The sequence below is a fragment of the Limulus polyphemus genome, unplaced genomic scaffold, assembly GCF_000517525.1.
Source record: "Limulus polyphemus unplaced genomic scaffold, Limulus_polyphemus-2.1.2 Scaffold4809, whole genome shotgun sequence".
NCBI classification, from domain to species: Eukaryota; Metazoa; Arthropoda; class Merostomata; order Xiphosura; family Limulidae; genus Limulus; species Limulus polyphemus.
Genome location: NW_013670419.1, coordinates 49,881 through 63,028, shown reverse-complemented (window position 1 = coordinate 63,028; position 13,148 = coordinate 49,881). Strand labels below are relative to the sequence as shown.

General features: G+C 33.9%; 1 protein-coding gene across 2 annotated transcripts in view; it reads right to left on the bottom strand.

Moving 5' to 3' along the window:
* Window positions 1–1,154: 1,154 nt before the first annotated feature.
* LOC106471718 overlaps window positions 1,155–13,148 on the bottom strand; it is a 59,698-nt gene continuing 47,704 nt past the window's right edge. Inside the window, exon 4 of one of the 2 annotated variants that reach the window (XR_002613310.1) lies at window positions 1,155–1,344. The gene's annotated coding sequence lies outside the window, so the exon portion shown is untranslated. Of the gene's footprint in view, window positions 1,345–9,883; window positions 10,026–13,148 lie in introns of those variants that run through there. The other variant, XR_002613308.1, reaches the window with a different exon arrangement.

The following is a 13,148-nucleotide window of genomic DNA, read 5'->3' as shown; positions in this document are numbered from 1 at the left end:
CATCCTAAGATGGAGCTAACACAATCCTATTCTATCAGGTAACTATAACTGATCATCCTAAGATGGAGCTAACACAGTCCTATTCTATCAGGTAACTATAACTGATCATCCTAAGACGGAGCTAACACAGTCCTATTCTATCAGGTAACTACAACTGATCATCCTAAAACGGAGCTAACACAATCCTAATCTATCAGGTAACTATAACTGATCATCCTAAGACGGAGCTAACACAATCCTAATCTATCAGGTAACTATAACTGATCATCCTAAATAATAAATATAAAAAACAATATGTTTCAAGGTGGGAACTCGAAATTTCCACTGTGTTCCCTTAGTTTTGATTCAAGGGGACATGGGTCCCTTAATCTGCAGAACCTGAAAACTAGTTAAACATATTGTGACATAAATCTATTAGTAGTTTATAATATAGGGAAGATACATCATCACTTTAGGAATTTAAATCTCTAAGTTGTTAAATTAAAAACTTGACTTTATGTTTATATCTAATAAATTTACAGTTATGTTAAAAATATAAGCAAGATAAATTATTATTCAAGATATTTACTATTGGTACAGGCTATATTAAAATCTTTGTAACCAATGCTGGTGTAATATTATAGAAGGGGTTAGAAATTAATATAAAGAAGATTATAACGCTTAGAATATTTAAATCATATTTTAAAAACATGCAAGTTTATATAATACATCTATAATTTCCGTAAAATAAAAAAAAAGGCTATTATGTATTCAATACAATAAAATAGAGATGTAAATATATGTTAATATTGATTGGTGCTAAGTTATTTTATAACTTCAAATACTGTGAATTTGATATTTAATAGTGTATTTCTAGTATATCTTGTATAGGTAAATGATGTTTATCATACAGACTTATGAGTGCAAATGGAGTAGAATGTTATGATATATTTTTAAAAAATGAAGTACTGAAATATACTAATTTATTTATGGTATTTTAGAAACAGAAATGTTAACTAACACACACAGTTTTTACTCTGAACGAACTGAAGTTTTACTACCTGCCATGGAAAAGCTAGATAACATTTTAACAAAGCACTTAGTTCTACTACTTGAGGAATCCCAGATATGTGGCTATGCCTAATACCCAACATTCAAATCCTGGGATCAGTTTCTTCTGGCTACACAAATACTACTACTAAATGTTGATGGAGAACCAGATGGTGCTTCCTTACTTGATCTCTGCAAGTAGGTCTGGTTATGCCATTCCTGACAGGTTAAATAAATACAATGTGCCTTTGAATCTGGTCAGTTGACTGGTTCTTTTAATGAAGTTTGGAGTTATACAGGTGGGAACAAAGAAAACTGTCAAAAAAAAAAAAAGATTTAAAAGAAGCGGTGGAACTGTAGGGCTAACAAGAATCCTTCCCGTATAAGATGGACTCTTAAAAGACTTTTAACGAGTTAGAATATTTTAAATTGTGAATCTGTATAATGAAACGCGATGAATATTTATATATAATTAGGAAATATATAATTTGAATAGGTTTATAGTATTTTTAACCAAGGTACTGAATATATGTCTTCTTGAATAAAAAACGAACTATATGGGTGTTTATGTAAGACATCCTGTCAATATGTGCTTTCTGGATTGGAACTGGTCCTTCTCAAACAACTTGTTCCAGGCCCCGAAAAACCTTGGTTGCATGTCTGGGAGAGTATTTATTTTTGAGTTTATGTTAATACAATTGTCAACAGAATTCTCTGAAATCAACAAAACATTAATTTCGTAAACAAAATTTTATAAAATTATATATATAAACTAAACCTATTCGAAACTCATATAAAATCAAAATGTTTGTTGTGCATGTATTTTCTTTATAAACAACATAAACAGTACTCTGAAAATTGGATTATATAAGTCATTTTGATGCTACACCATTGTGTGAAAATTATTAAAAAAGGATGTTTTGTTAAATTTCAACAACACATACATACATACAGAAATTAAAACATAAGACTGACTCTTAGTAGGCATTCAACCTATACACACACTCATATATATATAATTGTTTTTTACATATTTCTTTTCCCTTCTTTTTCATATTCATACACAATGGATGAACATACATCCGTTTTCAAAATCATAATATTCTGTTGGTTGAAATTTCACAAAATATACAGAGTTGTGGTAATCCAAGCCACAAACACATCAAATTATATAAAACTTTCTTGGATGCAACATTTTCAATATACTTTAACTGGTTGAATGAATGTATCCTAGATAGAGCTAACTGTGGGAAAACATTCTCTCAGCTAAATGAAACCCTGATGAACAAACATCTGTTTTATCAAATTATATCATTGTAAGAAAGATGACCCATCCAGTATTCTAAACCCGTGTTTCTAGATAGTATAAATTACTTAAAAAAGAAAAATTCATTGTTAAATGTATATTTTGAAGCTTCACATTTGGAAGTTTTAAACATTAAACAGCCCTGATCTGAATTATTTTTGGTTTGGAAACATTTTGTATCTCACTGTATATTGCATTTTTCATCTTTTCACCAACATATCCAATCACCACAACTTTACCCTCACTGCAAGTTCTTGGCAAACCTCTTGATGAATTATGATGTGAATTTGGTACACATAAGTTAATTTAAATTTCTTCTTATGACTGTGATTTGTTTTCTTTAATCTAGTCAAAAAGTAAAGATTTTATGGTATGCCCAAATATGTTAATTTTTTTTAAAGAACAAAAACAGACTAACAGGTAAGCAAATTTAAGAAACACCCGGGAAAAGCCTTATGTTTTGAATTTTTAGGGTATTTGTTGATATGTAGAGTAAATATATCTTCAGAAATATAAAAAACACAATAATTTACATTTAAATACATTTAGGACAGCAGAACAAAATACTAACTTGGTAAGAAGCTGGTGGAAGTAGGAAAGACCGACATTATACAAACATGATCTAGACAAAAATTCATATAATATAAAGAAATAATTTGTTATAACTGTAGTTCGTTTGTTTTTTCCATTTTACATGAAGTAAGAAAAAAGTGTCCCCTTAATTTTGATTCAAGGGGACATGGGTCCCTTAATCTGCAGAACCTGGGAACTAGTTAAACATATTGTGACATAAATCTATTAGTAGTTTATAATATAGGGAAGATACATCATCACTTTAGGAATTTAAAGTTTGGTCTGGATAATTATTAGTAATTAAAAAATAATAATAGAATTGATTAGTACCATAATTATTAAATTACTATTCTAACATTTTTTGAATTTGTGTTTATAACATTTAATTTCTAAAATCCAATTTCTATCACTTTAATACTTTTTTTTCCATTTTAAAACTGTTTATACAAATGATTCAATAATGTTCCTTCTTACAATATTTTTGTTAATGTGCTCCATGCAGTACGTATGTAATTTAGAATCACTGTATATTCTAACCCTTCAATAATTTCGTCAAAGCCTTTTTCCCATGTAACACAGTTTATAATGCTTGAAGAAAGGCTTCTACCCAAAGCAACGATAAAAAAGTTTTTGTTATAGATGTGTCTTAACATTTTTGGAAGATTTTTTTTACTGGAGAAAATACATGTGTAGTAGGTTTTTTTGGCCTATTTAGGCTTTGCCCTTCATGCAAAATAAGTTTTACTTCTAAAGGCTGTAGTTTAAATTATCCAATGTGTTGAATACTCCTGTTTTATCCTTAAATATATTAAGCAGCACACCAGTTTCTGGAGTCTGCAAAATCTATAGCTATTAATTAGCCTTTAATGGAAACTGTTTGTTCAGCATTGTTGCATATCTAGTGCCAAGAAAAAAAATAGATGCAATCTTCAGCAACTGGATTTTTGAAGAAGTGAGGCAATGAGAAATTGCAACTGCAACTTGATGGTATAATTGAGGAATTTCTGAAACAAGTATGTGTTGATAAAAGTCGTTTAAGGGTTAACAAAACTTTTGAAGAAAATTTGCCATATGCTTTCAGTTGACTCAAGTGACCAATTAAACAGCAGTTTCTCTGACAGCCAATAAACCAACATCAGCTTTGAATGATATTGGTTGGTGACTCGACCTATGTTGGCTGTATGAAAGATAAGCATTTTGTGCCATTTCCTGTCAAAGAAAATCTCAAATCTTATTTGGAAAGTTTGTGGCCAATCAATACCAAACAGATTCCTTCTGAAACATCTTTTATCCTCAATAAGAAAGCAAGCATGTTGCTCTGATCATCTAGACTGAATCGTATCAACCAACCAAATGAAGCACCTTCACCTCCAATGGCCCCATCAGGAACTAAGATTTCAGAGAAAAAGTATATTAGCTCTTGTCAAAACAAAAGCTCCTTCAATCTAGACTGGAGTAGAAATACTTCTTCGTATCTGTTTAGTGAAAATATCTTCTTTATGTGTAACATTTGTGCTAAAACTGTGTCCTGCAACCACCAAGGTGAGAGAGACATGATCAGACCTATAGATGGTATAGAACATAATCAGACAGCAAAGACTATATACATGAGAATTAGTACTTTGCAGAAACTTTATCAAAAATGAGTAAAATAGATGTTTAGTAGAAAGTCAGGTCTACGTACAAGGAAAGTTCTTATGTTACTTCAGAAAAATATTTTTATTGTGGTTTTCTTAAATGTATGTTACACGTACATCCCAGACTGTTTTTCCTTACATTATACTCTGATACTGCTTACAGTAGCTTGATTTAGAAATGGTTTTGGTATTATTTATAATTGCCTTCTTTCTTTCAGTCTTTGCAGGTCATATCTTTATGCAATAAGTTCAAGTAAAAAGTTGTTTTCTATTATCATTCTTTGGTATTGATGTGGGTATTTCATCATTAAACCAATGGTGGTTAAGTTACCACTGAAATAAAATGTTATCTAAATGTATGTTATTTTATTGCAATTAATATTAAACTTATTAATGAGTTCAAGTAAAAAGTTGTTTTCTATTATCCATCTTTGGTATTGATGTGGGTATTTCATCATTAAACCAATGGTGGTTAAGTTACCACTGAAATAAAATGTTATCTAAATGTATGTTATTTTATTGCAGGCAGCCCAAGCTAAATTTAAAACTGTTGCTTTACTAGAGGAGCACAACCTACCATTGGCAGCAGACAATGGGAGTCCAATGTTCAGACATATTTTCTGAAAGCCTCATAATAAAACAGTAAAAGACTGCAAAGATCAAAAATATGTCTATTAAATTCAGTTGTTGCATCTTATTATAAAGTTACGTAAGAATGTTCACATAGCACTGCCATTGTGGAATAGTTAGTTTTATAGCATCAAAGGAATCACAGCTTCTCTAACTGACATATGTCATAATGATGTTTCACACTTTAAGGTGGATTACAAAAGGTTAAAGACTTAAGGCTTATAATGTAGGCTGCCCAGTGGTCATTCTCTTTGAGGAATCATTGTAATAGAACAAAACAGACATGGAAAATTTATTACGTTAAAGCAAGTAAAAAATAAAAAAACAGCCTTTATGTTATGATGTCGAGTTAACCATAGATGGGTTGATGCTGTTTTTCCCAGAAAACCTACTAAATAAAATACAGAATGGGCTATATACACTTATTACAAGTGGGTCTAGTGATAACTAAACAGTGAAGATGAACTCTCTAACTGTGAAGTTGTTTAATGTTAATAAAATTGCTTGGTATGTGTTGAACCCAAGCTGGTATTGGTAAAACTTATACTTCTCTGAATGGTCTAGATATTCCCAGGGAAAACTATATAGCTTTTGGTCTGAATAATTGCCGTGTTAATTTAGGTAATAAAAACTCAATTATAACTAGAATAATTAAACACAATAGGGAAACTTTTTTTCATAGGCAGTTAGTGCCACTTAGTGCATAACTTTGTAAGCAAAATGTTTGATGAATTTTCAAGATATATTAGACCATCGAGAACATATCACATTGGTTTAACAAGGGTATCCAATGCAAGGTAGGGCTAAGCGAGTTTTGACTTTCTGTGACATGCAATATTTACAGATTGCCAAACATGCTTACACAAAATAACTTAGCAACTGTAACCACAAATCTAAAGATGAAGGATTAAGATTGTGGTGTACAAATATACCATGTGTTTTCTACCTGCTTGTGCAGTTTCACATAACATGTTGGGTCATAAAGGTCAAGTTTCTTTAACTTTCTCTTCTGGGTATCCACCTAGAGCAGCATCTTTTGTCAACTTGTGATAGAGAAGTCACCTCTGAAATTAGACTGTTATTTTTTCCCATTGGCAATCAGGTGACCTCGTAAAGTTATTGTGTTTCATTGGGAATGATCGGTCACTTGGAGATCACCAGACATTCTCTACTCGTCTAATGTTAACTGGAACACGATCTTAACAAAATTAGTCTTTTATACAATTTCATCTAAGCTCGTCAATCTACTAAATCATGGAACAACTTCAAACCTAACTCTCTAGTTAAGGTGACTGTTCAAACAATCGTTTATTGTGATTGTATATTTGAGCTCAGTCTATTTAATTCTCACAAACTCAAGAGAATACAAAATTTGCAGTAAATATCTTGAACATCTGTTATTCTGCAAATCTATCCTGTCACTCTTAGATAAAATCAATGCTATCTGAAAATACCAGAGCAGGCAAGAAAGAGAAACTTTTGGTGTTGTGGACACAGGATTTATTACTGGGAAGTGTTTTTTTTTGTTATCACCTGATGTGTGTACTACACTTTACTTAAACTATTTTGCATTTATGTTTAAAAAAGCTTTGTTTTGGTGAAATGGAATTTCCCACAACTGAGGGATGGGGAGTTGTTCACCAAAGAGAAAAGGGTTGTCCAAGAGAGTTGTCACACTTTTTTCAACTAGCTAGATGTTCTTTATTTGTTTGCATGACTTTTCAAGTTAACCTGAACCACTGCAGAATGGAAGGAGATTACAAAGACTCGTATAAACAGGACCTCTTCTTGAGTGACACCAAGAGTTTGGATGTTACGGCCATTCCCAAGACACCTGAAGCCAGTGTAGCTCTCAGATCAATGCAATGAATGGATGAAGATGTGTCATATCAAATACTAATAATAATTGTTGAATCCATCGAAGAGCTAGCCCTCAATTCTCCAGAGGCCAATGGCTACTACTTTATCCAATAAGTTCAGCCACCACAGATTCAATGTCGTTAGTGCCTGCTATGAAGAAAGAGGGGATTGAGCCACCAACAGAATATCAGTATCAGGTGTTCTGTCAGAGGATATGCCATCACCAAGAGATACTAGAGAAGTATGTGCAAACCTCTGGTGGTATCATTACAAACCTAAACCTGAAAACACCTTTACAGAGATAAATTCTTCCCAAGGGTTAACTAAGTACTGGGGAATTCTCTCCAATCTGAAACCTATAAAGCAACAGCTGGCAATGACTACTCCAGCTGTGGCAAGGGTTTTGGTTGTGAATGAAGGTACTTCAATGTAGGCTGTCCATCACTACTTAAGTCTATAATACACCCCAGGACTGACCAAGGATAGATCCCCTTTCCATCATACACTGATGGTGATCACTCAAAAAAAAAACCGTCTTTACACCATATCCCTACTTACAAGAGGTATTAACAGGAACAAGCAGCCAGGCAGACTGAGGCTTGGGCATTATATAACCACAAAAAGGATCAACTATAGAGACGTCCAGAGCCTTGTCTCGGCTGGAGGAAGGAATCTGATGACTATGTGTGGAGTTTGACCAAGTTTGGAAGGACCTGGCAAGAACTCATCCATCAAACAACATATATCAGTAGAACGTCCACAGCCTCCATGGAGCATCTCCTAACCTGAGAGCTCACCACCTCGTATTGTTCTAAGTATGGATTGTAAAATAATGTATTTAGTCTTCTGTCTTGTAAAACATTTTCAGTTTCTTATGTCCATTTGAATTGTAGAATCTAACTGATGGGTGTTATAAGTTTTCTGTAAAGTGATCTTTAAGGGTTCTGCTTTTGTTTAATACTACGAGTTTTAAGTTAAGAGAGTTTATTGGTTTTTCTCATGTGTTCTTGCAATATGTCATATTAAAAAGGTTTCATTTTAATTTTTGACTTTGTTCAAAGCATTACAAGTAAAATCAGTTATAACCGTTATAGGGTTTTGACTTGTTTAGATTATCATCATTAGATTTTATTTCTTGAGTTTTGTGTAAAGGGCTACCTGCTCTAGCTGTTCCTAATTTTGAAGTGACAGATCAAAGGGTAGGAAGTTAGCAAATACCACCCACTGCCAACTCTTAACCAAAGATTAGTAGGATTTACCATATAATTATAACAATAACAACACCCCACAGCTGAAAGGACCTATTTGGCATCTGGTTTCAATCCCACAACCTGGACATTAAAAGTTGAACTCCTTAACCTCCAGACCTTTTGTCATTCATTGTTATTTAATGTGTTGTATATCTTTAAGCATTTTATTGTCTTACCTTGTATTATCTCAATTTGTAATTGATGTATCAATGTTAGTTTCTCTGCAAGATCTTCTGATGTGACACTTATCATTTGTTGTGCCAGTGTTAAAAAGTTTGATTTAGTCTTAACTTGTGGCTTTTACTTATCTATTACTTTTGTCAGAGTATTCTCATAATCTGAATTACGAACCCTTGTATTTTCTTATGTATTGATTTTCTTTGTTGAAGGATTTTTCTATATGTATCATTGGTATTTGTATTCTAGCTACATTTGTCTGTATGTAAGAGCTGTTACATTTTATGTTAAAAAGTGTTAGTGTACGAAATTGGTCTTTGATAAATTTTTATTATTACCTTCTAACAAGTGTCTGTGTTATTGCAAAATGTTTCACTTGTAGTCAATCTGTGTTAAAGGGTATTTCAATGCAGCTTATAATTTATTTGTTAAAGACATCAGACAGTTAAGAACATAATATGCTTGTATTTATATCTGAGTACCATAAAAATATAAGTTATATAATCAAGACCAAGTCATTTTTTGATAACTTGCTCCTGCCTGGGCCCTGTAAGTTCCCAAAGTTAGTGCTACAGCCAACCTTTGCGATTACTTGGTTGAAAAATTGGGTCAGAGGTGATTGACGTCACTCTCAAGGTAAACAAGGTCGATCTAGGTTGGTTTCCTCTCCGTACACCATTTTGTGCATGAAAAACTATTAGTTTGTTTATGTGAAAACAATGCTTTTTTCTTGACAAATTTAATTTGAGAGATGTAATGAATACAATTATTTATGAGTAAGTTGTTCCAGGACGTAAACAACAATGGTTTTTTTTGCTGTGTTGTTTATAGATGTGGGAACATTCCTAAGGAAAAGGACGTATCTCTGTACAAGTTTCCATCAAAGAACTGGTGATAAATTGAGTCCGAACTAAACCTACCATGTATGCAGTGAACACTTTTTGGAATCAGAAATTTCAAAAATAAACAATAATTTGATATGGATTTGCAAAAAACCTGACACTGAACAAAGATACAATGCCCAGTGTGTATCTGAAGTTCAAGGTAGATCCAGTGAGCAGCAGCCAGGGACACATCATGCTCTTGTTCACAGACCGATAAAAGTGATGATAGTAGTGTCTGATTAGTCGTTCAAAAATGACAAGCATACAGGGTAGGCTGAAGTTTTAGCTAATGTTTTAAGCACAATATAGAATTATCAGCAATCATTCAGGATTTATAAACACACACTAGTAGATCTGCTAAAACAAAAAATGTTTATGAAAATTCACTTTCTGCTATTATTTACAAAAAAAAGGCATGGACAAACAATTGTCTGTTTTATTCATTTATTTTTCATATTCATAACACTTTTTTTTATGAAATATCATTGGAGATGTCAATATGCAACCTAAAAAATGATAGATCTATAATACTGATTATCAAAATATGACCCCAGCTATGTTTGCTTTCCAGTCCTAATGTATACTTATGTCACACGCATACAAGTTGGAGCATGTGCAGAATACAGTATTGGGAGTCCATAAGCTGATATTAGATCTACATCTAGATATAGGTCCATTCCTGAAAAAACAAATATTAACAAGAATTTACTCGTAGATTTACTATATTATCGCTGTAAATTTCATCCACTTTTCATGACTTTAGCAGTGTAAACCAGTCGTTTATGACATTGAAACAATTCCATACCACAAAAGATCAGACCATTACCTATCCACTTTAACCGACATGTTATCATCTGCAAGCTCTGATTCAAACATAAACAGTGCAACTGGAACATTATATCCATCTTCCTCTTCACCCAGTTCACCACGTGGGGCTTCCACTAGTTTCTTTTAAAGCTAGCTAACCATGACCAACTATGGCTTGGAGCCACATGAGCTTAAGCTTGTTTCTTGACTTTTTTTAATCACGTTATATTTTAATGTGATACCATACACACATTCAAGCACAAAAATGTCCTACTGTCTGTGGTCTTTAAAGAGTTGTGTCGTCTGTGTTGCATGTAAATGTTTTTCAGGAGTGAGAAAGTTATGCTGCTCCTTGACCAATGTGTTTGTAAATTTCATCAGATTAAAAGTTAAGATTAAAGTTCACTTGAGTTCACATCTGAAGTAAAGCAGGAAACAAAATAGTGTGATATATACAAGCATACCATGTATTTTCTACTTCCTTCCATTGATTACAGAAATTTTTCAAAATTTCTTATTTCTGCAGGAATGTGCAGTGTCCACATAACATGTGGTCAAGAAGACCATTAAGTTCCTTTTGTTGTAGTTATCTATTTTACTGTGTCATTCATCTATAGTAGTACCTTTTATCTTTCTGTGGTAAAGGTGGCTGCAAAGTTACCCAGAGTATGTCATGTTAGACAGTTTTCTACTGGCTGTCATGTGATCTCTAAGGGTTATGACCTCCCTTATTGGGAATGACCAGTCATGTGCGTATTACTAGTAAAGTACATTTTTACCATCTGTTTAAATAAAGATTTTATATTGTGGAGTTTGTGTTCAATCCCTCTTTACTTCTCACAAAACTAACATCTTCTATAACTGAAAATGTATTTCGGGTAGATACTCACCTCTCTGCACCACAAAGAGTTATTACCTAGTGTGCAATGTCATATAATTTCTTACACATGCCAGCAGCTTTGAACAAAGCTCCCACCTCGTTTACTGTATCAGCCTATGATGTAATCATTATTAGAAAATAGCCCTCCACCAGTAGGAGGGCAACACATCCCCCATATGCAGTAATGAAGTGTACATCCATAAGGTGGGGTTAACTAACAGCACTTGGCAGGATACTGCATCCATATTAAGCAGGGAATATTCTTTGTCCAATGTTATTGTGATATTCCTTGTTAGGAGAGTGGGTAGAGCAAAATAAATTGTCACAATAACCTTTTGCATGGTGTTAAAGTGTTGCTAAGGTGGGTGGAATCTAAGAATGCTGAATTGACCATTATATTACAGCCAGGCAGCAGAGCATGAGTATGTAGTGTGGTTGGGGTTATACTGGAATAATACTTGTATGAGATACTCTCTACAATAATCAGGTGCAGAGAAAACCATTCTAGACCTGTGTTCTGAGGTGAACTCATGTGCCATCTGGATAAGCCAAACCAATTGAAATGTTTTCATTCATAATATAGTTGGTCAGCTCTACTTCCAAAATGAGGGTTGTGTATACTCAATCTCATACCATTGGAATTTTACTGTCCAGTGAAGAACAACTTCCCCAGTAAATTGGAACCATGGAGGGCTCCAAAGAGCGTAAGTCTGGGTAAGATGAGATTGAGTATGCCACCACAACTGAACAATGGGAAAAGTCAGTGTAGCTCTGAAAATACCTGCACAGTCAGAAAAACAGTGATCCTTAGAACAAGTGCCTCCCTGTTGAGGGAAAGGAAAAAAACAACAAAGAAGATATCTGAATGGATCTTGATAAGAATACCAGACAGACAAGACAGAATATGATGGCAAACATGTGAAAAGAGCCACCAACTCAAGGGCATAGAGAGAGAGAAATTTTAACCATGGAGACCAGACACAGAAAATAGATTATGCATCTACATAAGCACTCCACAAGAACACTTGCAGTGAAAAGATGTGGTCAAGCACAAAACCAACACAAAGCAAAACCTGTGAACCACTCATCAAAGATATGGAAACCCATATATGTAAGCAGATGCACCCACAGACTGACTTCTAAGGGTTACAAACAGATGCAATTCTGGGTATGGTGGAAATGAATGAGTCAGCCCAACCATAAGGGAAAATATGACAGTGTATCACTGGAGATACCTGCATTTACAGGCCAGAAACCTCCAAAAGGGATATTAAGAGAAATGACAGAATCAACAGAAGAAAGTCCTAAAAAACAAATACTTGCAGGAAATGAATGAAACATGGAAGCTCTAGTAACAAATGCTCATTGTAAAAAATAGAAGTAGACTAATCCTGTCCTGCATATAATGTAAGAGACGTCCAAGTAAATGAAACACAGGGTGGGAGTTGTAGAGATTAAAATGTAGAGTGGACCCAGCCACCCTAAGAATAAGAGAGTTTCCAACATTGGAAGGAACATGTAAAGGTCAAACATCCACATAGTAGTGGAACACTAAGCCTCATGAATGTAACCTGTAAGTAAAAACCCACCAGACCCAAAGAAAAAGGATGTGGTCAAAGCTACTTCAAAGGAAATGACTGAGTGCTAAATGTTTGACCATTACAGGTGAACCATAGGGATCAAAAGAATGGCAAATATGAATGTAAAGTGTCTGAGACCCCATATTGAGTCATCTACCACCACAAAGTAAGGCAACTGCTCAACCAGAACCAAAGAAAGATCAAAAATGAGACAGAATGATACCTAGCCAACAACCTCCCATGGTGAGAAAGAAATAGGAAGGAAAAAAGAGATTCCTAAACTGAAATAAAAGGTTATGTGCAGGAGGCGCATGCAGCAAGAGATTCCTAAACTGAATTAAAAGGTTATGTGCAGGAGGCGCATGCAGCAAAAGAATCCTAAACTGAAATAAAAGGTTATGTGCAGGAGGCACATGCAGCAAGAGATTCCTAAACTGAATAAAAAGGTTATGTGCAGGAGGCGCATGCAGCAAGAGAATCCTAAACTGAATTAAAAGGTTATGTGCAGGAGGCGCATGCAGCAAGAGAATCCTAA